A 27721-nucleotide genomic window follows, 5' to 3' on the forward strand; every position below is an offset into this window, starting at 1 on the left:
CCTGACGAACGCCTGACAAACTCCATTCTCACCCTGCCGGGCAAGCCCTGCCGGGCAAAGCCAAATAAGCCATGCATATTTACAGTTCCTTTGAAAGGCAGAGCGAGGACTAGGACCTCTGTTCCGACTGAATCTGCATCCACAGAAAGGATGTTATAAGGCCCTACAAATTTCACCAAGGAGATGTGAAAGTCTTCCCCCATAAAATACTTTTTTTCCCAGATACCCCGGCTCTTAGGCAAATGAGGTTACTCCTCAAAACCCCACCCCCACTCACCATAAATATCCTTCTCTCCTGCTGTCCATTCAAATGATACAAGGTATCTTGTACATAGAGAGAAAGGGAGAATAGGCAGACTTGCTTCAAAGATTTGGTGACTTTGGATGGGTGGGTTGAATGAAGAAGTGAACCTGGTTTCTGGGAAAGGAGTATCGAGATGAAGATGAGGAAAAGTGAACATGGACCACATTCATAGGTTAGAGAAATACATTTAATAGGTTGAATGGTTTTGAAAAGTGAACTTCGAGCAGTAATTGTTGTTTTTTAAACTGCAAAGAAATTAAAAATGAATGTGGGATTGGAGGCACACTCTGAGCAGAAAAGCACCATAAGCTGCTATGGTGCAACTCAAGATGGTGAATAGAACCTTTAATATGATGATGCTCTTCTTTTGCTAGTTTTTTCGAGTCACCTTTTATTGTAAGTAGCTGATACAGCATTTTTTGCAGCTCTTCAGTTTATGGTTATCATGTGAGAACACTGTTTTCATCATATTTATTATTCTACAAATGTATTTTTAAATGCACTGATGTGGTGTTTGCATGAAATGCAAGATGGCACATCATGGAATGTTTAAACTGAGCATCGCGGAGGATATGTGATATTTGGCACCCAGAGGAGTAGGACACGTAGATCCTATAAGAAGTAAAGACTCTCTAGCAAGGGCCGTCCATACTCTGAGTTTAAACTTTACTTTTTGTGAAATGGTTTATGAAAAACAACACGGCTGCTCCAAGTGAGGCTCGAACTCACAACCTCGGCATGGCTCAGTGCAAGTACTGCTGTATAAGTACCGCGCGCTAACCGATTGCGCCACTGGAGCTCTCTCTTTTCACATCTCCCCAGGTGAGCCATCTACAGCTGACCAAGTAGATGACAGACACTGCTCCATCATTCACTGTGCAAGATCGACTCACATGCTAGCATGTTATCATGACTATTAAAAATACAGTCCAAACGGAATAGATTCTATAATTGTCCTATAACATATGCTCTGTCTATTCAAAACCCCATAGAATTATATCTTGACAGTTCTGACAAAGTCTAGGGGAATCTTATGAATATTTGTAATTAGCACATAGTAAGAATTTCCCAAAAATGAAATGTAGGTCCCTGATTGGGGGAAGACGTGGAATGTGAGATCTTGCCTCAGCTGTTTTTTTCTTTTTTAGGTACAGTATATTGACACTTCAGTACCTTTTGTGAAGCAAGGTTTCAGATGGGGCTGTAGAGCAGACGAGGTGGCTGAGTGGTTAAGGCGATGGACTGCTAATCCATTGTGCTCTGCACGCGTGGGTTCGAATCCCACCTTCGTCGGAAAGCCATCAGAGTCTCTTTTGATGGCCAGCATTTCTTGTAGTATAATTACACTCTCTTTCAAGACAGAGCCAGGATCTGCTAGATGGGATCATCTGACTGTTCCATTTTAACAAATATGTCAAATAAAGTGAAGTATTTTGTGCGTAATAGAAATTAGATCTTTCATGGAGTTTCCAGAGGATTGCCTTTCACTCACTCCTGGCTTATTAACCAGTTTGGATAAATAGATTGATAAGAAAGCAGCTCTTACTCCTAAAGTTTAGGCCGTCTCAAATGAATGACTGTTAACATATGTCTGCCCCACAGAGACAGATCACTTCTAATAAGTGGGTTCTCTATATGTCACTGATTGCAGACATACTAACTAGAGCTATCGGTATGGTCTTGAATGCGAAAACTCTTATTTTCTCATATGAAAATGTAGTTTTTCATACTTCCAAAAAAAGTGCCTTAAGCATGGTCTTCAATGTGTGCGCGCACGTGGACATTCATATGCAACTACGTTTCCATACAGAGTCTCAAAATCATAGATATATTCATACCTCAGTAAGAATACATGTTGCAATTTACATCCTGCGTGCAGACTGGCCTTGTAGCTCAGTGGCAGAGCACTGGTCTTGTAAACCAGGGGTCATGAGTTCAAGCCTCATCAGGGCCTTTTTACATGAGTCTTTCTGTATGTTGTTTTCAAGTCATTCTTCCCTGGAGTCACACCTTGCTTTAGGATTGCTTATTGCCAAGCTTCCCTTTCCTGCTTTCATATTATCAAGAAAATATCATGAAGATCATTGAATTATAAATTATTGCCTCACCCCTTTCCGATCGCCTGACGAACGCCTGACAAACGCCATTCTCACCCTGCCGGGCAAAGCCAAATAAGCCATGCATATTTACAGTTCCTTTGAAAGGCAGAGCGAGGACTAGGACCTCTGTTCTGACTGAATCTGCATCCACAGAAAGGATGTTATAAGGCCCTACAAATTTCACCAAGGAGATGTGAAAGTCTTCCCCCATAAAATACTTTTTTTCCCAGATACCCCGGCTCTTAGGCAAATAAGGTTACTCCTCAAAACCCCACCCCCACTCACCATAAATATCCTTCTCTCCTGCTGTCCATTCAAATGATACAAGGTATCTTGTACATAGAGAGAAAGGGAGAATAGGCAGACTTGCTTCAAAGATTTGGTGACCTTGGATGGGTGGGTTGAATGAAGAAGTGAACCTGGTTTCTGGGAAAGGAGTATCGAGATGAAGATGAGGAAAAGTGAACATGGACCACATTCATAGGTTAGAGAAATACATTTAATAGGTTGAATGGTTTTGAAAAGTGAACTTCGAGCAGTAATTGTTGTTTTTTAAACTGCAAAGAAATTAAAAATGAATGTGGGATTGGAGGCACACTCTGAGCAGAAAAGCACCATAAGCTGCTATGGTGCAACTCAAGATGGTGAATAGAACCTTTAATATGATGATGCTCTTCTTTTGCTAGTTTTTTCGAGTCACCTTTTATTGTAAGTAGCTGATACAGCATTTTTTGCAGCTCTTCAGTTTATGGTTATCATGTGAGAACACTGTTTTCATCATATTTATTATTCTACAAATGTATTTTTAAATGCACTGATGTGGTGTTTGCATGAAATGCAAGATGGCACATCATGGAATGTTTAAACTGAGCATCGCGGAGGATATGTGATATTTGGCACCCAGAGGAGTAGGACACGTAGATCCTATAAGAAGTAAAGACTCTCTAGCAAGGGCCGTCCATACTCTGAGTTTAAACTTTACTTTTTGTGAAATGGTTTATGAAAAACAACACGGCTGCTCCAGGTGAGGCTCGAACTCACAACCTCGGCATGGCTCAGTGCAAGTACTGCTGTATAAGTACCGCGCGCTAACCGATTGCGCCACTGGAGCTCTCTCTTTTCACATCTCCCCAGGTGAGCCATCTACAGCTGACCAAGTAGATGACAGACACTGCTCCATCATTCACTGTGCAAGATCGACTCACATGCTAGCATGTTATCATGACTATTAAAAATACAGTCCCAACGGAATAGATTCTATAATTGTCCTATAACATATGCTCTGTCTATTCAAAACCCCATAGAATTATATCTTGACAGTTCTGACAAAGTCTAGGGGAATCTTATGAATATTTGTAATTAGCACATAGTAAGAATTTCCCAAAAATGAAATGTAGGTCCCCGATTGGGGGAAGACGTGGAATGTGAGATCTTGCCTCAGCTGTTTTTTTCTTTTTTAGGTACAGTATATTGACACTTCACTACCTTTTGTGAAGCAAGGTTTCAGATGGGGCTGTAGGGCAGACGAGGTGGCCGAGTGGTTAAGGCGATGGACTGCTAATCCATTGTGCTCTGCAAGCGTGGGTTCGAATCCCACCTTCGTCGGAAAGCCATCAGAGTCTCTTTTGATGGCCAGCATTTCTTGTAGTATAATTACACTCTCTTTCAAGACAGAGCCAGGATCCGCTAGATGGGATCATCTGACTGTTCCATTTTAACAAATATGTCAAATAAAGTGAAGTATTTTGTGCGTAATAGAAATTAGATCTTTCATGGAGTTTCCAGAGGATTGCCTTTCACTCACTCCTGGCTTATTAACCAGTTTGGATAAATAGATTGATAAGAAAGCAGCTCTTACTCCTAAAGTTTAGGCCGTCTCAAATGAATGACTGTTAACATATGTCTGCCCCACAGAGACAGATCACTTCCAATAAGTGGGTTTTCTATATGTCACTGATTGCAGACATACTAACTAGAGCTATCGGTATGGTCTTGAATGCGAAAACTCTTATTTTCTCATATGAAAATGTAGTTTTTCATACTTCCAAAAAAAGTGCCTTAAGCATGGTCTTCAATGTGTGCGCGCAGGTGGACATTCATATGCAACTACGTTTCCATACAGAGTCTCAAAATCATAGATATATTCATACCTCAGTAAGAATACATGTTGCAATTTACATCCTGCGTGCAGACTGGCCTTGTAGCTCAGTGGCAGAGCACTGGTCTTGTAAACCAGGGGTTATGAGTTCAAGCCTCATCAGGGCCTTTTTACATGACTCTTTCTGTATGTTGTTTTCAAGTCATTCTTCCCTGGAGTCACACCTTGCTTTAGGATTGCTTATTGCCAAGCTTCCCTTTCCTGCTTTCATATTATCAAGAAAATATCATGAAGATCATTGAATTATAAATTATTGCCTCACCCCTTCCGATCGCCTGACGAACGCCTGACAAACTCCATTCTCACCCTGCCGGGCAAAGCCAAATAAGCCATGCATATTTACAGTTCCTTTGAAAGGCAGAGCGAGGACTAGGACCTCTGTTCCGACTGAATCTGCATCCACAGAAAGGATGTTATAAGGCCCTACAAATTTCACCAAGGAGATGTGAAAGTCTTCCCCCATAAAATACTTTTTTTCCCAGATACCCCGGCTCTTAGGCAAATGAGGTTACTCCTCAAAACCCCACCCCCACTCACCATAAATATCCTTCTCTCCTGCTGTCCATTCAAATGATACAAGGTATCTTGTACATAGAGAGAAAGGGAGAATAGGCAGACTTGCTTCAAAGATTTGGTGACTTTGGATGGGTGGGTTGAATGAAGAAGTGAACCTGGTTTCTGGGAAAGGAGTATCGAGATGAAGATGAGGAAAAGTGAACATGGACCACATTCATAGGTTAGAGAAATACATTTAATAGGTTGAATGGTTTTGAAAAGTGAACTTCGAGCAGTAATTGTTGTTTTTTAAACTGCAAAGAAATTAAAAATGAATGTGGGATTGGAGGCACACTCTGAGCAGAAAAGCACCATAAGCTGCTATGGTGCAACTCAAGATGGTGAATAGAACCTTTAATATGATGATGCTCTTCTTTTGCTAGTTTTTTCGAGTCACCTTTTATTGTAAGTAGCTGATACAGCATTTTTTGCAGCTCTTCAGTTTATGGTTATCATGTGAGAACACTGTTTTCATCATATTTATTATTCTACAAATGTATTTTTAAATGCACTGATGTGGTGTTTGCATGAAATGCAAGATGGCACATCATGGAATGTTTAAACTGAGCATCGCAGAGGATATGTGATATTTGGCACCCAGAGGAGTAGGACACGTAGATCCTATAAGAAGTAAAGACTCTCTAGCAAGGGCCGTCCATACTCTGAGTTTAAACTTTACTTTTTGTGAAATGGTTTATGAAAAACAACACGGCTGCTCCAGGTGAGGCTCGAACTCACAACCTCAGCATGGCTCAGTGCAAGTACTGCTGTATAAGTACCGCGTGCTAACTGATTGCGCCACTGGAGCTCTCTCTTTTCACATCTCCCCAGGTGAGCCATCTACAGCTGACCAAGTAGATGACAGACACTGCTCCATCATTCACTGTGCAAGATCGACTCACATGCTAGCATGTTATCATGACTATTAAAAATACAGTCCAAACGGAATAGATTCTTTAATTGTCCTATAACATATGCTCTGTCTATTCAAAACCCCATAGAATTATATCTTGACAGTTCTGACAAAGTCTAGGGGAATCTTATGAATATTTGTAATTAGCACATAGTAAGAATTTCCCAAAAATGAAATGTAGGTCCCTGATTGGGGGAAGACGTGGAATGTGAGATCTTGCCTCAGCTGTTTTTTTCTTTTTTAGGTACAGTATATTGACACTTCAGTACCTTTTGTGAAGCAAGGTTTCAGATGGGGCTGTAGAGCAGACGAGGTGGCTGAGTGGTTAAGGCGATGGACTGCTAATCCATTGTGCTCTGCACGCGTGGGTTCAAATCCCACCTTCGTCGGAAAGCCATCAGAGTCTCTTTTGATGGCCAGCATTTCTTGTAGTATAATTACACTCTCTTTCAAGACAGAGCCAGGATCTGCTAGATGGGATCATCTGACTGTTCCATTTTAACAAATATGTCAAATAAAGTGAAGTATTTTGTGCGTAATAGAAATTAGATCTTTCATGGAGTTTCCAGAGGATTGCCTTTCACTCACTCCTGGCTTATTAACCAGTTTGGATAAATAGATTGATAAGAAAGCAGCTCTTACTCCTAAAGTTTAGGCCGTCTCAAATGAATGACTGTTAACATATGTCTGCCCCACAGAGACAGATCACTTCTAATAAGTGGGTTCTGTATATGTCACTGATTGCAGACATACTAACTAGAGCTATCGGTATGGTCTTGAATGCGAAAACTCTTATTTTCTCATATGAAAATGTAGTTTTTCATACTTCCAAAAAAAGTGCCTTAAGCATGGTCTTCAATGTGTGCGCGCACGTGGACATTCATATGCAACTACGTTTCCATACAGAGTCTCAAAATCATAGATATATTCATACCTCAGTAAGAATACATGTTGCAATTTACATCCTGCGTGCAGACTGGCCTTGTAGCTCAGTGGCAGAGCACTGGTCTTGTAAACCAGGGGTCATGAGTTCAAGCCTCATCAGGGCCTTTTTACATGAGTCTTTCTGTATGTTGTTTTCAAGTCATTCTTCCCTGGAGTCACACCTTGCTTTAGGATTTCTTATTGCCAAGCTTCCCTTTCCTGCTTTCATATTATCAAGAAAATATCATGAAGATCATTGAATTATAAATTATTGCCTCACCCCTTCCGATCGCCTGACGAACGCCTGACAAACGCCATTCTCACCCTGCCGGGCAAAGCCAAATAAGCCATGCATATTTACAGTTCCTTTGAAAGGCAGAGCGAGGACTAGGACCTCTGTTCCGACTGAATCTGCATCCACAGAAAGGATGTTATAAGGCCCTACAAATTTCACCAAGGAGATTTGAAAGTCTTCCCCCATAAAATACTTTTTTTCCCAGATACCCCGGCTCTTAGGCAAATGAGGTTACTCCTCAAAACCCCACCCCCACTCACCATAAATATCCTTCTCTCCTGCTGTCCATTCAAATGATACAAGGTATCTTGTACATAGAGAGAAAGGGAGAATAGGCAGACTTGCTTCAAAGATTTGGTGACCTTGGATGGGTGGGTTGAATGAAGAAGTGAACCTGGTTTCTGGGAAAGGAGTATCGAGATGAAGATGAGGAAAAGTGAACATGGACCACATTCATAGGTTAGAGAAATACATTTAATAGGTTGAATGGTTTTGAAAAGTGAACTTCGAGCAGTAATTGTTGTTTTTTAAACTGCAAAGAAATTAAAAATGAATGTGGGATTGGAGGCACACTCTGAGCAGAAAAGCACCATAAGCTGCTATGGTGCAACTCAAGATGGTGAATAGAACCTTTAATATGATGATGCTCTTCTTTTGCTAGTTTTTTCGAGTCACCTTTTATTGTAAGTAGCTGAGACAGCATTTTTTGCAGCTCTTCAGTTTATGGTTATCATGTGAGAACACTGTTTTCATCATATTTATTATTCTACAAATGTATTTTTAAATGCACTGATGTGGTGTTTGCATGAAATGCAAGATGGCACATCATGGAATGTTTAAACTGAGCATCGCGGAGGATATGTGATATTTGGCACCCAGAGGAGTAGGACACGTAGATCCTATAAGAAGTAAAGACTCTCTAGCAAGGGCCGTCCATACTCTGAGTTTAAACTTTACTTTTTGTGAAATGGTTTATGAAAAACAACACGGCTGCTCCAGGTGAGGCTCGAACTCACAACCTCGGCATGGCTCAGTGCAAGTACTGCTGTATAAGTACCGCGCGCTAACCGATTGCGCCACTGGAGCTCTCTCTTTTCACATCTCCCCAGGTGAGCCATCTACAGCTGACCAAGTAGATGACAGACACTGCTCCATCATTCACTGTGCAAGATCGACTCACATGCTAGCATGTTATCATGACTATTAAAAATACAGTCCAAACGGAATAGATTCTATAATTGTCCTATAACATATGCTCTGTCTATTCAAAACCCCATAGAATTATATCTTGACAGTTCTGACAAAGTCTAGGGGAATCTTATGAATATTTGTAATTAGCACATAGTAAGAATTTCCCAAAAATGAAATGTAGGTCCCTGATTGGGGGAAGACGTGGAATGTGAGATCTTGCCTCAGCTGTTTTTTTCTTTTTTAGGTACAGTATATTGACACTTCAGTACCTTTTGTGAAGCAAGGTTTCAGATGGGGCTGTAGGGCAGACGAGGTGGCCGAGTGGTTAAGGCGATGGACTGCTAATCCATTGTGCTCTGCACGCGTGGGTTCGAATCCCACCTTCGTCGGAAAGCCATCAGAGTCTCTTTTGATGGCCAGCATTTCTTGTAGTATAATTACACTCTCTTTCAAGACAGAGCCAGGATCCGCTAGATGGGATCATCTGACTGTTCCATTTTAACAAATATGTCAAATAAAGTGAAGTATTTTGTGCGTAATAGAAATTAGATCTTTCATGGAGTTTCCAGAGGATTGCCTTTCACTCACTCCTGGCTTATTAACCAGTTTGGATAAATAGATTGATAAGAAAGCAGCTCTTACTCCTAAAGTTTAGGCCGTCTCAAATGAATGACTGTTAACATATGTCTGCCCCACAGAGACAGATCATTTCTAATAAGTGGGTTCTCTATATGTCACTGATTGCAGACATACTAACTAGAGCTATCGGTATGGTCTTGAATGCGAAAACTCTTATTTTCTCATATGAAAATGTAGTTTTTCATACTTCCAAAAAAAGTGCCTTAAGCATGGTCTTCAATGTGTGCGCGCACGTGGACATTCATATGCAACTACGTTTCCATACAGAGTCTCAAAATCATAGATATATTCATACCTCAGTAAGAATACATGTTGCAATTTACATCCTGCGTGCAGACTGGCCTTGTAGCTCATTGGCAGAGCACTGGTCTTGTAAACCAGGGGTCATGAGTTCAAGCCTCATCAGGGCCTTTTTACATGAGTCTTTCTGTATGTTGTTTTCAAGTCATTCTTCCCTGGAGTCACACCTTGCTTTAGGATTGCTTATTGCCAAGCTTCCCTTTCCTGCTTTCATATTATCAAGAAAATATCATGAAGATCATTGAATTATAAATTATTGCCTCAGCCCTTCCGATCGCCTGACGAACGCCTGACAAACGCCATTCTCACCCTGCCGGGCAAAGCCAAATAAGCCATGCATATTTACAGTTCCTTTGAAAGGCAGAGCGAGGACTAGGACCTCTGTTCCGACTGAATCTGCATCCACAGAAAGGATGTTATAAGGCCCTACAAATTTCACCAAGGAGATGTGAAAGTCTTCCCCCATAAAATACTTTTTTTCCCAGATACCCCGGCTCTTAGGCAAATGAGGTTACTCCTCAAAACCCCACCCCCACTCACCATAAATATCCTTCTCTCCTGCTGTCCATTCAAATGATACAAGGTATCTTGTACATAGAGAGAAAGGGAGAATAGGCAGACTTGCTTCAAAGATTTGGTGACTTTGGATGGGTGGGTTGAATGAAGAAGTGAACCTGGTTTCTGGGAAAGGAGTATCGAGATGAAGATGAGGAAAAGTGAACATGGACCACATTCATAGGTTAGAGAAATACATTTAATAGGTTGAATGGTTTTGAAAAGTGAACTTCGAGCAGTAATTGTTGTTTTTTAAACTGCAAAGAAATTAAAAATGAATGTGGGATTGGAGGCACACTCTGAGCAGAAAAGCACCATAAGCTGCTATGGTGCAACTCAAGATGGTGAATAGAACCTTTAATATGATGATGCTCTTCTTTTGCTAGTTTTTTCGAGTCACCTTTTATTGTAAGTAGCTGATACAGCATTTTTTGCAGCTCTTCAGTTTATGGTTATCATGTGAGAACACTGTTTTCATCATATTTATTATTCTACAAATGTATTTTTAAATGCACTGATGTGGTGTTTGCATGAAATGCAAGATGGCACATCATGGAATGTTTAAACTGAGCATCGCAGAGGATATGTGATATTTGGCACCCAGAGGAGTAGGACACGTAGATCCTATAAGAAGTAAAGACTCTCTAGCAAGGGCCGTCCATACTCTGAGTTTAAACTTTACTTTTTGTGAAATGGTTTATGAAAAACAACACGGCTGCTCCAGGTGAGGCTCGAACTCACAACCTCAGCATGGCTCAGTGCAAGTACTGCTGTATAAGTACCGCGCGCTAACCGATTGCGCCACTGGAGCTCTCTCTTTTCACATCTCCCCAGGTGAGCCATCTACAGCTGACCAAGTAGATGACAGACACTGCTCCATCATTCACTGTGCAAGATCGACTCACATGCTAGCATGTTATCATGACTATTAAAAATACAGTCCAAACGGAATAGATTCTATAATTGTCCTATAACATATGCTCTGTCTATTCAAAACCCCATAGAATTATATCTTGACAGTTCTGACAAAGTCTAGGGGAATCTTATGAATATTTGTAATTAGCACATAGTAAGAATTTCCCAAAAATGAAATGTAGGTCCCTGATTGGGGGAAGACGTGGAATGTGAGATCTTGCCTCAGCTGTTTTTTTCTTTTTTAGGTACAGTATATTGACACTTCAGTACCTTTTGTGAAGCAAGGTTTCAGATGGGGCTGTAGAGCAGACGAGGTGGCTGAGTGGTTAAGGCGATGGACTGCTAATCCATTGTGCTCTGCACGCGTGGGTTCGAATCCCACCTTCGTCGGAAAGCCATCAGAGTCTCTTTTGATGGCCAGCATTTCTTGTAGTATAATTACACTCTCTTTCAAGACAGAGCCAGGATCTGCTAGATGGGATCATCTGACTGTTCCATTTTAACAAATATGTCAAATAAAGTGAAGTATTTTGTGCGTAATAGAAATTAGATCTTTCATGGAGTTTCCAGAGGATTGCCTTTCACTCACTCCTGGCTTATTAACCAGTTTGGATAAATAGATTGATAAGAAAGCAGCTCTTACTCCTAAAGTTTAGGCCGTCTCAAATGAATGACTGTTAACATATGTCTGCCCCACAGAGACAGATCACTTCTAATAAGTGGGTTCTGTATATGTCACTGATTGCAGACATACTAACTAGAGCTATCGGTATGGTCTTGAATGCGAAAACTCTTATTTTCTCATATGAAAATGTAGTTTTTCATACATACAAAAAAAAGTGCCTTAAGCATGGTCTTCAATGTGTGCGCGCACGTGGACATTCATATGCAACTACGTTTCCATACAGAGTCTCAAAATCATAGATATATTCATACCTCAGTAAGAATACATGTTGCAATTTACATCCTGTGTGCAGACTGGCCTTGTAGCTCAGTGGCAGAGCACTGGTCTTGTAAACCAGGGGTCATGAGTTCAAGCCTCATCAGGGCCTTTTTACATGAGTCTTTCTGTATGTTGTTTTCAAGTCATTCTTCCCTGGAGTCACACCTTGCTTTAGGATTGCTTATTGCCAAGCTTCCCTTTCCTGCTTTCATATTATCAAGAAAATATCATGAAGATCATTGAATTATAAATTATTGCCTCACCCCTTCCGATCGCCTGACGAACGCCTGACAAACGCCATTCTCACCCTGCCGGGCAAAGCCAAATAAGCCATGCATATTTACAGTTCCTTTGAAAGGCAGAGCGAGGACTAGGACCTCTGTTCTGACTGAATCTGCATCCACAGAAAGGATGTTATAAGGCCCTACAAATTTCACCAAGGAGATGTGAAAGTCTTCCCCCATAAAATACTTTTTTTCCCAGATACCCCGGCTCTTAGGCAAATAAGGTTACTCCTCAAAACCCCACCCCCACTCACCATAAATATCCTTCTCTCCTGCTGTCCATTCAAATGATACAAGGTATCTTGTACATAGAGAGAAAGGGAGAATAGGCAGACTTGCTTCAAAGATTTGGTGACCTTGGATGGGTGGGTTGAATGAAGAAGTGAACCTGGTTTCTGGGAAAGGAGTATCGAGATGAAGATGAGGAAAAGTGAACATGGACCACATTCATAGGTTAGAGAAATACATTTAATAGGTTGAATGGTTTTGAAAAGTGAACTTCGAGCAGTAATTGTTGTTTTTTAAACTGCAAAGAAATTAAAAATGAATGTGGGATTGGAGGCACACTCTGAGCAGAAAAGCACCATAAGCTGCTATGGTGCAACTCAAGATGGTGAATAGAACCTTTAATATGATGATGCTCTTCTTTTGCTAGTTTTTTCGAGTCACCTTTTATTGTAAGTAGCTGAGACAGCATTTTTTGCAGCTCTTCAGTTTATGGTTATCATGTGAGAACACTGTTTTCATCATATTTATTATTCTACAAATGTATTTTTAAATGCACTGATGTGGTGTTTGCATGAAATGCAAGATGGCACATCATGGAATGTTTAAACTGAGCATCGCGGAGGATATGTGATATTTGGCACCCAGAGGAGTAGGACACGTAGATCCTATAAGAAGTAAAGACTCTCTAGCAAGGGCCGTCCATACTCTGAGTTTAAACTTTACTTTTTGTGAAATGGTTTATGAAAAACAACACGGCTGCTCCAAGTGAGGCTCGAACTCACAACCTCGGCATGGCTCAGTGCAAGTACTGCTGTATAAGTACCGCGCGCTAACCGATTGCGCCACTGGAGCTCTCTATTTTCACATCTCCCCAGGTGAGCCATCTACAGCTGACCAAGTAGATGACAGACACTGCTCCATCATTCACTGTGCAAGATCGACTCACATGCTAGCATGTTATCATGACTATTAAAAATACAGTCCAAACGGAATAGATTCTATAATTGTCCTATAACATATGCTCTGTCTATTCAAAACCCCATAGAATTATATCTTGACAGTTCTGACAAAGTCTAGGGGAATCTTATGAATATTTGTAATTAGCACATAGTAAGAATTTCCCAAAAATGAAATGTAGGTCCCTGATTGGGGGAAGACGTGGAATGTGAGATCTTGCCTCAGCTGTTTTTTTCTTTTTTAGGTACAGTATATTGACACTTCAGTACCTTTTGTGAAGCAAGGTTTCAGATGGGGCTGTAGGGCAGACGAGGTGGCCGAGTGGTTAAGGCGATGGACTGCTAATCCATTGTGCTCTGCACGCGTGGGTTCGAATCCCACCTTCGTCGGAAAGCCATCAGAGTCTCTTTTGATGGCCAGCATTTCTTGTAGTATAATTACACTCTCTTTCAAGACAGAGCCAGGATCCGCTAGATGGGATCATCTGACTGTTCCATTTTAACAAATATGTCAAATAAAGTGAAGTATTTTGTGCGTAATAGAAATTAGATCTTTCATGGAGTTTCCAGAGGATTGCCTTTCACTCACTCCTGGCTTATTAACCAGTTTGGATAAATAGATTGATAAGAAAGCAGCTCTTACTCCTAAAGTTTAGGCCGTCTCAAATGAATGACTGTTAACATATGTCTGCCCCACAGAGACAGATCACTTCTAATAAGTGGGTTCTCTATATGTCACTGATTGCAGACATACTAACTAGAGCTATCGGTATGGTCTTGAATGCGAAAACTCTTATTTTCTCATATGAAAATGTAGTTTTTCATACTTCCAAAAAAAGTGCCTTAAGCATGGTCTTCAATGTGTGCGCGCACGTGGACATTCATATGCAACTACGTTTCCATACAGAGTCTCAAAATCATAGATATATTCATACCTCAGTAAGAATACATGTTGCAATTTACATCCTGCGTGCAGACTGGCCTTGTAGCTCAGTGGCAGAGCACTGGTCTTGTAAACCAGGGGTCATGAGTTCAAGCCTCATCAGGGCCTTTTTACATGAGTCTTTCTGTATGTTGTTTTCAAGTCATTCTTCCCTGGAGTCACACCTTGCTTTAGGATTGCTTATTGCCAAGCTTCCCTTTCCTGCTTTCATATTATCAAGAAAATATCATGAAGATCATTGAATTATAAATTATTGCCTCACCCCTTCCGATCGCCTGACGAACGCCTGACAAACGCCATTCTCACCGTGCCGGGCAAGCCCTGCCGGGCAAAGCCAAATAAGCCATGCATATTTACAGTTCCTTTGAAAGGCAGAGCGAGGACTAGGACCTCTGTTCCGACTGAATCTGCATCCACAGAAAGGATGTTATAAGGCCCTACAAATTTCACCAAGGAGATGTGAAAGTCTTCCCCCATAAAATACTTTTTTTCCCAGATACCCCGGCTCTTAGGCAAATGAGGTTACTCCTCAAAACCCCACCCCCACTCACCATAAATATCCTTCTCTCCTGCTGTCCATTCAAATGATACAAGGTATCTTGTACATAGAGAGAAAGGGAGAATAGGCAGACTTGCTTCAAAGATTTGGTGACTTTGGATGGGTGGGTTGAATGAAGAAGTGAACCTGGTTTCTGGGAAAGGAGTATCGAGATGAAGATGAGGAAAAGTGAACATGGACCACATTCATAGGTTAGAGAAATACATTTAATAGGTTGAATGGTTTTGAAAAGTGAACTTCGAGCAGTAATTGTTGTTTTTTAAACTGCAAAGAAATTAAAAATGAATGTGGGATTGGAGGCACACTCTGAGCAGAAAAGCACCATAAGCTGCTATGGTGCAACTCAAGATGGTGAATAGAACCTTTAATATGATGATGCTCTTCTTTTGCTAGTTTTTTCGAGTCACCTTTTATTGTAAGTAGCTGATACAGCATTTTTTGCAGCTCTTCAGTTTATGGTTATCATGTGAGAACACTGTTTTCATCATATTTATTATTCTACAAATGTATTTTTAAATGCACTGATGTGGTGTTTGCATGAAATGCAAGATGGCACATCATGGAATGTTTAAACTGAGCATCGCGGAGGATATGTGATATTTGGCACCCAGAGGAGTAGGACACGTAGATCCTATAAGAAGTAAAGACTCTCTAGCAAGGGCCGTCCATACTCTGAGTTTAAACTTTACTTTTTGTGAAATGGTTTATGAAAAACAACACGGCTGCTCCAGGTGAGGCTCGAACTCACAACCTCGGCATGGCTCAGTGCAAGTACTGCTGTATAAGTACCGCGCGCTAACCGATTGCGCCACTGGAGCTCTCTCTTTTCACATCTCCCCAGGTGAGCCATCTACAGCTGACCAAGTAGATGACAGACACTGCTCCATCATTCACTGTGCAAGATCGACTCACATGCTAGCATGTTATCATGACTATTAAAAATACAGTCCAAACGGAATAGATTCTATAATTGTCCTATAACATATGCTCTGTCTATTCAAAACCCCATAGAATTATATCTTGACAGTTCTGACAAAGTCTAGGGGAATCTTATGAATATTTGTAATTAGCACATAGTAAGAATTTCCCAAAAATGAAATGTAGGTCCCTGATTGGGGGAAGACGTGGAATGTGAGATCTTGCCTCAGCTGTTTTTTTCTTTTTTAGGTACAGTATATTGACACTTCAGTACCTTTTGTGAAGCAAGGTTTCAGATGGGGCTGTAGGGCAGACGAGGTGGCCGAGTGGTTAAGGCGATGGACTGCTAATCCATTGTGCTCTGCACGCGTGGGTTCGAATCCCACCTTCGTCGGAAAGCCATCAGAGTCTCTTTTGATGGCCAGCATTTCTTGTAGTATAATTACACTCTCTTTCAAGACAGAGCCAGGATCCGCTAGATGGGATCATCTGACTGTTCCATTTTAACAAATATGTCAAATAAAGTGAAGTATTTTGTGCGTAATAGAAATTAGATCTTTCATGGAGTTTCCAGAGGATTGCCTTTCACTCACTCCTGGCTTATTAACCAGTTTGGATAAATAGATTGATAAGAAAGCAGCTCTTACTCCTAAAGTTTAGGCCGTCTCAAATGAATGACTGTTAACATATGTCTGCCCCACAGAGACAGATCATTTCTAATAAGTGGGTTCTCTATATGTCACTGATTGCAGACATACTAACTAGAGCTATCGGTATGGTCTTGAATGCGAAAACTCTTATTTTCTCATATGAAAATGTAGTTTTTCATACTTCCAAAAAAAGTGCCATAAGCATGGTCTTCAATGTGTGCGCGCACGTGGACATTCATATGCAACTACGTTTCCATACAGAGTCTCAAAATCATAGATATATTCATACCTCAGTAAGAATACATGTTGCAATTTACATCCTGCGTGCAGACTGGCCTTGTAGCTCAGTGGCAGAGCACTGGTCTTGTAAACCAGGGGTCATGAGTTCAAGCCTCATCAGGGCCTTTTTACATGAGTCTTTCTGTATGTTATTTTCAAGTCATTCTTCCCTGGAGTCACACCTTGCTTTAGGATTGCTTATTGCCAAGCTTCCCTTTCCTGCTTTCATATTATCAAGAAAATATCATGAAGATCATTGAATTATAAATTATTGCCTCAGCCCTTCCGATCGCCTGACGAACGCCTGACAAACGCCATTCTCACCCTGCCGGGCAAGCCCTGCCGGGCAAAGCCAAATAAGCCATGCATATTTACAGTTCCTTTGAAAGGCAGAGCGAGGACTAGGACCTCTGTTCCGACTGAATCTGCATCCACAGAAAGGATGTTATAAGGCCCTACAAATTTCACCAAGGAGATGTGAAAGTCTTCCCCCATAAAATACTTTTTTTCCCAGATACCCCGGATCTTAGGCAAATGAGGTTACTCCTCAAAACCCCACCCCCACTCACCATAAATATCCTTCTCTCCTGCTGTCCATTCAAATGATACAAGGTATCTTGTACATAGAGAGAAAGGGAGAATAGGCAGACTTGCTTCAAAGATTTGGTGACTTTGGATGGGTGGGTTGAATGAAGAAGTGAACCTGGTTTCTGGGAAAGGAGTATCGAGATGAAGATGAGGAAAAGTGAACATGGACCACATTCATAGGTTAGAGAAATACATTTAATAGGTTGAATGGTTTTGAAAAGTGAACTTCGAGCAGTAATTGTTGTTTTTTAAACTGCAAAGAAATTAAAAATGAATGTGGGATTGGAGGCACACTCTGAGCAGAAAAGCACCATAAGCTGCTATGGTGCAACTCAAGATGGTGAATAGAACCTTTAATATGATGATGCTCTTCTTTTGCTAGTTTTTTCGAGTCACCTTTTATTGTAAGTAGCTGATGCAGCATTTTTTGCAGCTCTTCAGTTTATGGTTATCATGTGAGAACACTGTTTTCTTCATATTTATTATTCTACAAATGTATTTTTAAATGCACTGATGTGGTGTTTGCATGAAATGCAAGATGGCACATCATGGAATGTTTAAACTGAGCATCGCGGAGGATATGTGATATTTGGCACCCAGAGGAGTAGGACACGTAGATCCTATAAGAAGTAAAGACTCTCTAGCAAGGGCCGTCCATACTCTGAGTTTAAACTTTACTTTTTGTGAAATGGTTTATGAAAAACAACACGGCTGCTCCAGGTGAGGCTCGAACTCACAACCTCAGCATGGCTCAGTGCAAGTACTGCTGTATAAGTACCGCGCGCTAACCGATTGCGCCACAGGAGCTCTTTCTTTTCACATCTCCCCAGGTGAGCCATCTACAGCTGACCAAGTAGATGACAGACACTGCTCCATCATTCACTGTGCAAGATCGACTCACATGCTAGCATGTTATCATGACTATTAAAAATACAGTCCAAACGGAATAGATTCTATAATTGTCCTATAACATATGCTCTGTCTATTCAAAACCCCATAGAATTATATCTTGACAGTTCTGACAAAGTCTAGGGGAATCTTATGAATATTTGTAATTAGCACATAGTAAGAATTTCCCAAAAATGAAATGTAGGTCCCTGATTGGGGGAAGACGTGGAATGTGAGATCTTGCCTCAGCTGTTTTTTTCTTTTTTAGGTACAGTATATTGACACTTCAGTACCTTTTGTGAAGCAAGGTTTCAGATGGGGCTGTAGGGCAGACGAGGTGGCTGAGTGGTTAAGGCGATGGACTGCTAATCCATTGTGCTCTGCACGCGTGGGTTCGAATCCCACCTTCGTCGGAAAGCCATCAGAGTCTCTTTTGATGGCCAGCATTTCTAGTAGTATAATTACACTCTCTTTCAAGACAGAGCCAGGATCTGCTAGATGGGATCATCTGACTGTTCCATTTTAACAAATATGTCAAATAAAGTGAAGTATTTTGTGCGTAATAGAAATTAGATCTTTCATGGAGTTTCCAGAGGATTGCCTTTCACTCACTCCTGGCTTATTAACCAGTTTGGATAAATAGATTGATAAGAAAGCAGCTCTTACTCCTAAAGTTTAGGCCGTCTCAAATGAATGACTGTTAACATATGTCTGCCCCACAGAGACAGATCACTTCTAATAAGTGGGTTCTGTATATGTCACTGATTGCAGACATACTAACTAGAGCTATCGGTATGGTCTTGAATGCGAAAACTCTTATTTTCTCATATGAAAATGTAGTTTTTCATACTTCCAAAAAAAGTGCCTTAAGCATGGTCTTCAATGTGTGCGCGCACGTGGACATTCATATGCAACTACGTTTCCATACAGAGTCTCAAAATCATAGATATATTCATACCTCAGTAAGAATACATGTTGCAATTTACATCCTGCGTGCAGACTGGCCTTGTAGCTCAGTGGCAGAGCACTGGTCTTGTAAACCAGGGGTCATGAGTTCAAGCCTCATCAGGGCCTTTTTACATGAGTCTTTCTGTATGTTGTTTTCAAGTCATTCTTCCCTGGAGTCACACCTTGCTTTAGGATTGCTTATTGCCAAGCTTCCCTTTCCTGCTTTCATATTATCAAGAAAATATCATGAAGATCATTGAATTATAAATTATTGCCTCACCCCTTCCGATCGCCTGACGAACGCCTGACAAACGCCATTCTCACCCTGCCGGGCAAAGCCAAATAAGCCATGCATATTTACAGTTCCTTTGAAAGGCAGAGCGAGGACTAGGACCTCTGTTCCGACTGAATCTGCATCCACAGAAAGGATGTTATAAGGCCCTACAAATTTCACCAAGGAGATGTGAAAGTCTTCCCCCATAAAATACTTTTTTTCCCAGATACCCCGGCTCTTAGGCAAATGAGGTTACTCCTCAAAACCCCACCCCCACTCACCATAAATATCCTTCTCTCCTGCTGTCCATTCAAATGATACAAGGTATCTTGTACATAGAGAGAAAGGGAGAATAGGCAGACTTGCTTCAAAGATTTGGTGACTTTGGATGGGTGGGTTGAATGAAGAAGTGAACCTGGTTTCTGGGAAAGGAGTATCGAGATGAAGATGAGGAAAAGTGAACATGGACCACATTCATAGGTTAGAGAAATACATTTAATAGGTTGAATGGTTTTGAAAAGTGAACTTCGAGCAGTAATTGTTGTTTTTTAAACTGCAAAGAAATTAAAAATGAATGTGGGATTGGAGGCACACTCTGAGCAGAAAAGCACCATAAGCTGCTATGGTGCAACTCAAGATGGTGAATAGAACCTTTAATATGATGATGCTCTTCTTTTGCTAGTTTTTTCGAGTCACCTTTTATTGTAAGTAGCTGATACAGCATTTTTTGCAGCTCTTCAGTTTATGGTTATCATGTGAGAACACTGTTTTCATCATATTTATTATTCTACAAATGTATTTTTAAATGCACTGATGTGGTGTTTGCATGAAATGCAAGATGGCACATCATGGAATGTTTAAACTGAGCATCGCGGAGGATATGTGATATTTGGCACCCAGAGGAGTAGGACACGTAGATCCTATAAGAAGTAAAGACTCTCTAGCAAGGGCCGTCCATACTCTGAGTTTAAACTTTACTTTTTGTGAAATGGTTTATGAAAAACAACACGGCTGCTCCAGGTGAGGCTCGAACTCACAACCTCGGCATGGCTCAGTGCAAGTACTGCTGTATAAGTACCACGCGCTAACCGATTGCGCCACTGGAGCTCTCTCTTTTCACATCTCCCCAGGTGAGCCATCTACAGCTGACCAAGTAGATGACAGACACTGCTCCATCATTCACTGTGCAAGATCGACTCACATGCTAGCATGTTATCATGACTATTAAAAATACAGTCCAAACGGAATAGATTCTATAATTGTCCTATAACATATGCTCTGTCTATTCAAAACCCCATAGAATTATATCTTGACAGTTCTGACAAAGTCTAGGGGAATCTTATGAATATTTGTAATTAGCACATAGTAAGAATTTCCCAAAAATGAAATGTAGGTCCCTGATTGGGGGAAGACGTGGAATGTGAGATCTTGCCTCAGCTGTTTTTTTCTTTTTTAGGTACAGTATATTGACACTTCAGTACCTTTTGTGAAGCAAGGTTTCAGATGGGGATGTAGGGCAGACGAGGTGGCCGAGTGGTTAAGGCGATGGACTGCTAATCCATTGTGCTCTGCACGCGTGGGTTCGAATCCCACCTTCGTCGGAAAGCCATCAGAGTCTCTTTTGATGGCCAGCATTTCTTGTAGTATAATTACACTCTCTTTCAAGACAGAGCCAGGATCTGCTAGATGGGATCATCTGACTGTTCCATTTTAACAAATATGTCAAATAAAGTGAAGTATTTTGTGCGTAATAGAAATTAGATCTTTCATGGAGTTTCCAGAGGATTGCCTTTCACTCACTCCTGGCTTATTAACCAGTTTGGATAAATAGATTGATAAGAAAGCAGCTCTTACTCCTAAAGTTTAGGCCGTCTCAAATGAATGACTGTTAACATATGTCTGCCCCACAGAGACAGATCACTTCTAATAAGTGGGTTCTCTATATGTCACTGATTGCAGACATACTAACTAGAGCTATCGGTATGGTCTTGAATGCGAAAACTCTTATTTTCTCATATGAAAATGTAGTTTTTCATACTTCCAAAAAAAGTGCCTTAAGCATGGTCTTCAATGTGTGCGCGCACGTGGACATTCATATGCAACTACGTTTCCATACAGAGTCTCAAAATCATAGATATATTCATACCTCAGTAAGAATACATGTTGCAATTTACATCCTGCGTTCAGACTGGCCTTGTAGCTCAGTGGCAGAGCACTGGTCTTGTAAACCAAGGGTCATGAGTTCAAGCCTCATCAGGGCCTTTTTACATGAGTCTTTCTGTATGTTGTTTTCAAGTCATTCTTCCCTGGAGTCACACCTTGCTTTAGGATTGCTTATTGCCAAGCTTCCCTTTCCTGCTTTCATATTATCAAGAAAATATCATGAAGATCATTGAATTATAAATTATTGCCTCACCCCTTCCGAACGCCTGACAAACGCCATTCTCACCCTGCCGGGCAAGCCCTGCCGGGCAAAGCCAAATAAGCCATGCATATTTACAGTTCCTTTGAAAGGCAGAGCGAGGACTAGGACCTCTGTTCCGACTGAATCTGCATCCACAGAAAGGATGTTATAAGGCCCTACAAATTTCACCAAGGAGATGTGAAAGTCTTCCCCCATAAAATACTTTTTTTCCCAGATACCCCGGCTCTTAGGCAAATGAGGTTACTCCTCAAAACCCCACCCCCACTCACCATAAATATCCTTCTCTCCTGCTGTCCATTCAAATGATACAAGGTATCTTGTACATAGAGAGAAAGGGAGAATAGGCAGACTTGCTTCAAAGATTTGGTGACTTTGGATGGGTGGGTTGAATGAAGAAGTGAACCTGGTTTCTGGGAAAGGAGTATCGAGATGAAGATGAGGAAAAGTGAACATGGACCACATTCATAGGTTAGAGAAATACATTTAATAGGTTGAATGGTTTTGAAAAGTGAACTTCGAGCAGTAATTGTTGTTTTTTAAACTGCAAAGAAATTAAAAATGAATGTGGGATTGGAGGCACACTCTGAGCAGAAAAGCACCATAAGCTGCTATGGTGCAACTCAAGATGGTGAATAGAACCTTTAATATGATGATGCTCTTCTTTTGCTAGTTTTTTCGAGTCACCTTTTATTGTAAGTAGCTGATACAGCATTTTTTGCAGCTCTTCCGTTTATGGTTATCATGTGAGAACACTGTTTTCATCATATTTATTATTCTACAAATGTATTTTTAAATGCACTGATGTGGTGTTTGCATGAAATGCAAGATGGCACATCATGGAATGTTTAAACTGAGCATCGCGGAGGATATGTGATATTTGGCACCCAGAGGAGTAGGACACGTAGATCCTATAAGAAGTAAAGACTCTCTAGCAAGGGCCGTCCATACTCTGAGTTTAAACTTTACTTTTTGTGAAATGGTTTATGAAAAACAACACGGCTGCTCCAGGTGAGGCTCGAACTCACAACCTCGGCATGGCTCAGTGCAAGTACTGCTGTATAAGTACCGCGCGCTAACCGATTGCGCCACTGGAGCTCTCTCTTTTCGCATCTCCCCAGGTGAGCCATCTACAGCTGACCAAGTAGATGACAGACACTGCTCCATCATTCACTGTGCAAGATCGACTCACATGCTAGCATGTTATCATGACTATTAAAAATACAGTCCAAACGGAATAGATTCTATAATTGTCCTATAACATATGCTCTGTCTATTCAAAACCCCATAGAATTATATCTTGACAGTTCTGACAAAGTCTAGGGGAATCTTTTGAATATTTGTAATTAGCACATAGTAAGAATTTCCCAAAAATGAAATGTAGGTCCCTGATTGGGGGAAGACGTGGAATGTGAGATCTTGCCTCAGCTGTTTTTTTCTTTTTTAGGTACAGTATATTGACACTTCAGTACCTTTTGTGAAGCAAGGTTTCAGATGGGGCTGTAGGGCAGACGAGGTGGCCGAGTGGTTAAGGCGATGGACTGCTAATCCATTGTGCTCTGCACGCGTGGGTTCGAATCCCACCTTCGTCGGAAAGCCATCACAGTCTCTTTTGATGGCCAGCATTTCTTGTAGTATAATTACACTCTCTTTCAAGACAGAGCCAGGATCTGCTAGATGGGATCATCTGACTGTTCCATTTTAACAAATATGTCAAATAAAGTGAAGTATTTTGTGCGTAATAGAAATTAGATCTTTCATGGAGTTTCCAGAGGATTGCCTTTCACTCACTCCTGGCTTATTAACCAGTTTGGATAAATAGATTGATAAGAAAGCAGCTCTTACTCCTAAAGTTTAGGCCGTCTCAAATGAATGACTGTTAACATATGTCTGCCCCACAGAGACAGATCACTTCTAATAAGTGGGTTCTCTATATGTCACTGATTGCAGACATACTAACTAGAGCTATCGGTATGGTCTTGAATGCGAAAACTCTTATTTTCTCATATGAAAATGTAGTTTTTCATACTTCCAAAAAAAGTGCCTTAAGCATGGTCTTCAATGTGTGCGCGCACGTGGACATTCATATGCAACTACGTTTCCATACAGAGTCTCAAAATCATAGATATATTCATACCTCAGTAAGAATACATGTTGCAATTTACATCCTGCGTGCAGACTGGCCTTGTAGCTCAGTGGCAGAGCACTGGTCTTGTAAACCAGGGGTCATGAGTTCAAGCCTCATCACGGCCTTTTTACATGAGTCTTTCTGTATGTTGTTTTCAAGTCATTCTTCCCTGGAGTCACACCTTGCTTTAGGATTGCTTATTGCCAAGCTTCCCTTTCCTGCTTTCATATTATCAAGAAAATATCATGAAGATCATTGAATTATAAATTATTGCCTCACCCCTTCCGATCGCCTGACGAACGCCTGACAAATGCCATTCTCACCCTGCCGGGCAAAGCCAAATAAGCCATGCATATTTACAGTTCCTTTGAAAGGCAGAGCGAGGACTAGGACCTCTGTTCCGACTGAATCTGCATCCACAGAAAGGATGTTATGAGGCCCTACAAATTTCACCAAGGAGATGTGAAAGTCTTCCCCCATAAAATACTTTTTTTCCCAGATACCCCGGCTCTTAGGCAAATGAGGTTACTCCTCAAAACCCCACCCCCACTCACCATAAATATCCTTCTCTCCTGCTGTCCATTCAAATGATACAAGGTATCTTGTACATAGAGAGAAAGGGAGAATAGGCAGACTTGCTTCAAAGATTTGGTGACCTTGGATGGGTGGGTTGAATGAAGAAGTGAACCTGGTTTCTGGGAAAGGAGTATCGAGATGAAGATGAGGAAAAGTGAACATGGACCACATTCATAGGTTAGAGAAATACATTTAATAGGTTGAATGGTTTTGAAAAGTGAACTTCGAGCAGTAATTGTTGTTTTTTAAACTGCAAAGAAATTAAAAATGAATGTGGGATTGGAGGCACACTCTGAGCAGAAAAGCACCATAAGCTGCTATGGTGCAACTCAAGATGGTGAATAGAACCTATAATATGATGATGCTCTTCTTTTGCTAGTTTTTTCGAGTCACCTTTTATTGTAAGTAGCTGATACAGCATTTTTTGCAGCTCTTCAGTTTATGGTTATCATGTGAGAACACTGTTTTCATCATATTTATTATTCTACAAATGTATTTTTAAATGCACTGATGTGGTGTTTGCATGAAATGCAAGATGGCACATCATGGAATGTTTAAACTGAGCATCGCGGAGGATATGTGATATTTGGCACCCAGAGGAGTAGGACACGTAGATCCTATAAGAAGTAAAGACTCTCTAGCAAGGGCCGTCCATACTCTGAGTTTAAACTTTACTTTTTGTGAAAAGGTTTATGAAAAACAACACGGCTGCTCCAAGTGAGGCTCGAACTCACAACCTCGGCATGGCTCAGTGCAAGTACTGCTGTATAAGTACCGCGCGCTAACCGATTGCGCCACTGGAGCTCTCTATTTTCACATCTCCCCAGGTGAGCCATCTACAGCTGACCAAGTAGATGACAGACACTGCTCCATCATTCACTGTGCAAGATCGACTCACATGCTAGCATGTTATCATGACTATTAAAAATACAGTCCAAACGGAATAGATTCTATAATTGTCCTATAACATATGCTCTGTCTATTCAAAACCCCATAGAATTATATCTTGACAGTTCTGACAAAGTCTAGGGGAATCTTATGAATATTTGTAATTAGCACATAGTAAGAATTTCCCAAAAATGAAATGTAGGTCCCTGATTGGGGGAAGACGTGGAATGTGAGATCTTGCCTCAGCTGTTTTTTTCTTTTTTAGGTACAGTATATTGACACTTCAGTACCTTTTGTGAAGCAAGGTTTCAGATGGGGCTGTAGGGCAGACGAGGTGGCCGAGTGGTTAAGGCGATGGACTGCTAATCCATTGTGCTCTGCACGCGTGGGTTCGAATCCCACCTTCGTCGGAAAGCCATCAGAGTCTCTTTTGATGGCCAGCATTTCTTGTAGTATAATTACACTCTCTTTCAAGACAGAGCCAGGATCTGCTAGATGGGATCATCTGACTGTTCCATTTTAACAAATATGTCAAATAAAGTGAAGTATTTTGTGCGTAATAGAAATTAGATCTTTCATGGAGTTTCCAGAGGATTGCCTTTCACTCACTCCTGGCTTATTAACCAGTTTGGATAAATAGATTGATAAGAAAGCAGCTCTTACTCCTAAAGTTTAGGCCGTCTCAAATGAATGACTGTTAACATATGTCTGCCCCACAGAGACAGATCATTTCTAATAAGTGGGTTCTCTATATGTCACTGATTGCAGACATACTAACTAGAGCTATCGGTATGGTCTTGAATGCGAAAACTCTTATTTTCTCATATGAAAATGTAGTTTTTCATACTTCCAAAAAAAGTGCCTTAAGCATGGTCTTCAATGTGTGCGCGCACGTAGACATTCATATGCAACTACGTTTCCATACAGAGTCTCAAAATCATAGATATATTCATACCTCTGTAAGAATACATGTTGCAATTTACATCCTGCGTGCAGACTGGCCTTGTAGCTCAGTGGCAGAGCCCTGGTCTTGTAAACCAGGGGTTATGAGTTCAAGCCTCATCAGGGCCTTTTTACATGACTCTTTCTGTATGTTGTTTTCAAGTCATTCTTCCCTGGAGTCACACCTTGCTTTAGGATTGCTTATTGCCAAGCTTCCCTTTCCTGCTTTCATATTATCAAGAAAATATCATGAAGATCATTGAATTATAAATTATTGCCTCACCCCTTCCGATCGCCTGACGAACGCCTGACAAACGCCATTCTCACCCTGCCGGGCAAAGCCAAATAAGCCATGCATATTTACAGTTCCTTTGAAAGGCAGAGCGAGGACTAGGACCTCTGTTCCGACTGAATCTGCATCCACAGAAAGGATGTTATAAGGCCCTACAAATTTCACCAAGGAGATGTGAAAGTCTTCCCCCATAAAATACTTTTTTTCCCAGATACCCCGGCTCTTAGGCAAATGAGGTTACTCCTCAAAACCCCACCCCCACTCACCATAAATATCCTTCTCTCCTGCTGTCCATTCAAATGATACAAGGTATCTTGTACATAGAGAGAAAGGGAGAATAGGCAGACTTGCTTCAAAGATTCGGTGACCTTGGATGGGTGGGTTGAATGAAGAAGTGAACCTGGTTTCTGGGAAAGGAGTATCGAGATGAAGATGAGGAAAAGTGAACATGGACCACATTCATAGGTTAGAGAAATACATTTAATAGGTTGAATGGTTTTGAAAAGTGAACTTCGAGCAGTAATTGTTGTTTTTTAAACTGCAAAGAAATTAAAAATGAATGTGGGATTGGAGGCACACTCTGAGCAGAAAAGCACCATAAGCTGCTATGGTGCAACTCAAGATGGTGAATAGAACCTTTAATATGATGATGCTCTTCTTTTGCTAGTTTTTTCGAGTCACCTTTTATTGTAAGTAGCTGATACAGCATTTTTTGCAGCTCTTCAGTTTATGGTTATCATGTGAGAACACTGTTTTCATCATATTTATTATTCTACAAATGTATTTTTAAATGCACTGATGTGGTGTTTGCATGAAATGCAAGATGGCACATCATGGAATGTTTAAACTGAGCATCGCGGAGGATATGTGATATTTGGCACCCAGAGGAGTAGGACACGTAGATCCTATAAGAAGTAAAGACTCTCTAGCAAGGGCCGTCCATACTCTGAGTTTAAACTTTACTTTTTGTGAAATGGTTTATGAAAAACAACACGGCTGCTCCAGGTGAGGCTCGAACTCACAACCTCGGCATGGCTCAGTGCAAGTACTGCTGTATAAGTACCGCACGCTAACCGATTGCGCCACTGGAGCTCTCTCTTTTCACATCTCCCCAGGTGAGCCATCTACAGCTGACCAAGTAGATGACAGACACTGCTCCATCATTCA

General features: G+C 41.0%; 23 non-coding genes across 23 annotated transcripts; 12 read left to right on the forward strand and 11 right to left on the reverse strand.

Moving 5' to 3' along the window:
• Window positions 1-1008: 1008 nt before the first annotated feature.
• TRNAI-UAU (transfer RNA isoleucine (anticodon UAU)) lies at window positions 1009-1103 on the reverse strand. Its single transcript has 2 exons — window positions 1066-1103; window positions 1009-1044 (listed from the first exon to the last, which is right to left on the reverse strand). It is a non-coding gene; the product is annotated as a tRNA-Ile (tRNA).
• A 1083-nt stretch (window positions 1104-2186) lies between these two features.
• Window positions 2187-2258, forward strand: TRNAT-UGU (transfer RNA threonine (anticodon UGU)). Its single transcript has one exon. It is a non-coding gene; the product is annotated as a tRNA-Thr (tRNA).
• Window positions 2259-3419: 1161 nt separating this feature from the next.
• Window positions 3420-3514, reverse strand: TRNAI-UAU (transfer RNA isoleucine (anticodon UAU)). The gene is made up of 2 exons: window positions 3477-3514; window positions 3420-3455 (listed from the first exon to the last, which is right to left on the reverse strand). It is a non-coding gene; the product is annotated as a tRNA-Ile (tRNA).
• Window positions 3515-7007: 3493 nt separating this feature from the next.
• Window positions 7008-7079, forward strand: TRNAT-UGU (transfer RNA threonine (anticodon UGU)). The gene has a single exon. It is a non-coding gene; the product is annotated as a tRNA-Thr (tRNA).
• A 1160-nt stretch (window positions 7080-8239) lies between these two features.
• TRNAI-UAU (transfer RNA isoleucine (anticodon UAU)) lies at window positions 8240-8334 on the reverse strand. The gene is made up of 2 exons: window positions 8297-8334; window positions 8240-8275 (listed from the first exon to the last, which is right to left on the reverse strand). It is a non-coding gene; the product is annotated as a tRNA-Ile (tRNA).
• Window positions 8335-8746: 412 nt separating this feature from the next.
• TRNAS-GCU (transfer RNA serine (anticodon GCU)) lies at window positions 8747-8828 on the forward strand. The gene has a single exon. It is a non-coding gene; the product is annotated as a tRNA-Ser (tRNA).
• Window positions 8829-10649: 1821 nt separating this feature from the next.
• Window positions 10650-10744, reverse strand: TRNAI-UAU (transfer RNA isoleucine (anticodon UAU)). The gene is made up of 2 exons: window positions 10707-10744; window positions 10650-10685 (listed from the first exon to the last, which is right to left on the reverse strand). It is a non-coding gene; the product is annotated as a tRNA-Ile (tRNA).
• A 1084-nt stretch (window positions 10745-11828) lies between these two features.
• TRNAT-UGU (transfer RNA threonine (anticodon UGU)) lies at window positions 11829-11900 on the forward strand. The gene has a single exon. It is a non-coding gene; the product is annotated as a tRNA-Thr (tRNA).
• Window positions 11901-13060: 1160 nt separating this feature from the next.
• TRNAI-UAU (transfer RNA isoleucine (anticodon UAU)) lies at window positions 13061-13155 on the reverse strand. The gene is made up of 2 exons: window positions 13118-13155; window positions 13061-13096 (listed from the first exon to the last, which is right to left on the reverse strand). It is a non-coding gene; the product is annotated as a tRNA-Ile (tRNA).
• A 412-nt stretch (window positions 13156-13567) lies between these two features.
• On the forward strand, window positions 13568-13649 carry TRNAS-GCU (transfer RNA serine (anticodon GCU)). The gene has a single exon. It is a non-coding gene; the product is annotated as a tRNA-Ser (tRNA).
• Window positions 13650-14238: 589 nt separating this feature from the next.
• TRNAT-UGU (transfer RNA threonine (anticodon UGU)) lies at window positions 14239-14310 on the forward strand. Its single transcript has one exon. It is a non-coding gene; the product is annotated as a tRNA-Thr (tRNA).
• Window positions 14311-15484: 1174 nt separating this feature from the next.
• TRNAI-UAU (transfer RNA isoleucine (anticodon UAU)) lies at window positions 15485-15579 on the reverse strand. Its single transcript has 2 exons — window positions 15542-15579; window positions 15485-15520 (listed from the first exon to the last, which is right to left on the reverse strand). It is a non-coding gene; the product is annotated as a tRNA-Ile (tRNA).
• A 412-nt stretch (window positions 15580-15991) lies between these two features.
• TRNAS-GCU (transfer RNA serine (anticodon GCU)) lies at window positions 15992-16073 on the forward strand. Its single transcript has one exon. It is a non-coding gene; the product is annotated as a tRNA-Ser (tRNA).
• A 589-nt stretch (window positions 16074-16662) lies between these two features.
• On the forward strand, window positions 16663-16734 carry TRNAT-UGU (transfer RNA threonine (anticodon UGU)). Its single transcript has one exon. It is a non-coding gene; the product is annotated as a tRNA-Thr (tRNA).
• A 1174-nt stretch (window positions 16735-17908) lies between these two features.
• TRNAI-UAU (transfer RNA isoleucine (anticodon UAU)) lies at window positions 17909-18003 on the reverse strand. The gene is made up of 2 exons: window positions 17966-18003; window positions 17909-17944 (listed from the first exon to the last, which is right to left on the reverse strand). It is a non-coding gene; the product is annotated as a tRNA-Ile (tRNA).
• A 1083-nt stretch (window positions 18004-19086) lies between these two features.
• On the forward strand, window positions 19087-19158 carry TRNAT-UGU (transfer RNA threonine (anticodon UGU)). Its single transcript has one exon. It is a non-coding gene; the product is annotated as a tRNA-Thr (tRNA).
• A 1160-nt stretch (window positions 19159-20318) lies between these two features.
• On the reverse strand, window positions 20319-20413 carry TRNAI-UAU (transfer RNA isoleucine (anticodon UAU)). Its single transcript has 2 exons — window positions 20376-20413; window positions 20319-20354 (listed from the first exon to the last, which is right to left on the reverse strand). It is a non-coding gene; the product is annotated as a tRNA-Ile (tRNA).
• A 412-nt stretch (window positions 20414-20825) lies between these two features.
• On the forward strand, window positions 20826-20907 carry TRNAS-GCU (transfer RNA serine (anticodon GCU)). Its single transcript has one exon. It is a non-coding gene; the product is annotated as a tRNA-Ser (tRNA).
• A 1824-nt stretch (window positions 20908-22731) lies between these two features.
• Window positions 22732-22826, reverse strand: TRNAI-UAU (transfer RNA isoleucine (anticodon UAU)). The gene is made up of 2 exons: window positions 22789-22826; window positions 22732-22767 (listed from the first exon to the last, which is right to left on the reverse strand). It is a non-coding gene; the product is annotated as a tRNA-Ile (tRNA).
• Window positions 22827-23238: 412 nt separating this feature from the next.
• TRNAS-GCU (transfer RNA serine (anticodon GCU)) lies at window positions 23239-23320 on the forward strand. The gene has a single exon. It is a non-coding gene; the product is annotated as a tRNA-Ser (tRNA).
• Window positions 23321-25141: 1821 nt separating this feature from the next.
• TRNAI-UAU (transfer RNA isoleucine (anticodon UAU)) lies at window positions 25142-25236 on the reverse strand. The gene is made up of 2 exons: window positions 25199-25236; window positions 25142-25177 (listed from the first exon to the last, which is right to left on the reverse strand). It is a non-coding gene; the product is annotated as a tRNA-Ile (tRNA).
• Window positions 25237-25648: 412 nt separating this feature from the next.
• On the forward strand, window positions 25649-25730 carry TRNAS-GCU (transfer RNA serine (anticodon GCU)). Its single transcript has one exon. It is a non-coding gene; the product is annotated as a tRNA-Ser (tRNA).
• Window positions 25731-27551: 1821 nt separating this feature from the next.
• On the reverse strand, window positions 27552-27646 carry TRNAI-UAU (transfer RNA isoleucine (anticodon UAU)). Its single transcript has 2 exons — window positions 27609-27646; window positions 27552-27587 (listed from the first exon to the last, which is right to left on the reverse strand). It is a non-coding gene; the product is annotated as a tRNA-Ile (tRNA).
• Between the last annotated feature and the right edge of the window lie 75 nt (window positions 27647-27721).

The sequence above is a fragment of the Triturus cristatus genome, chromosome 12, assembly GCF_964204655.1.
Source record: "Triturus cristatus chromosome 12, aTriCri1.1, whole genome shotgun sequence".
In the NCBI taxonomy this organism is placed as follows: Eukaryota; Metazoa; Chordata; class Amphibia; order Caudata; family Salamandridae; genus Triturus; species Triturus cristatus.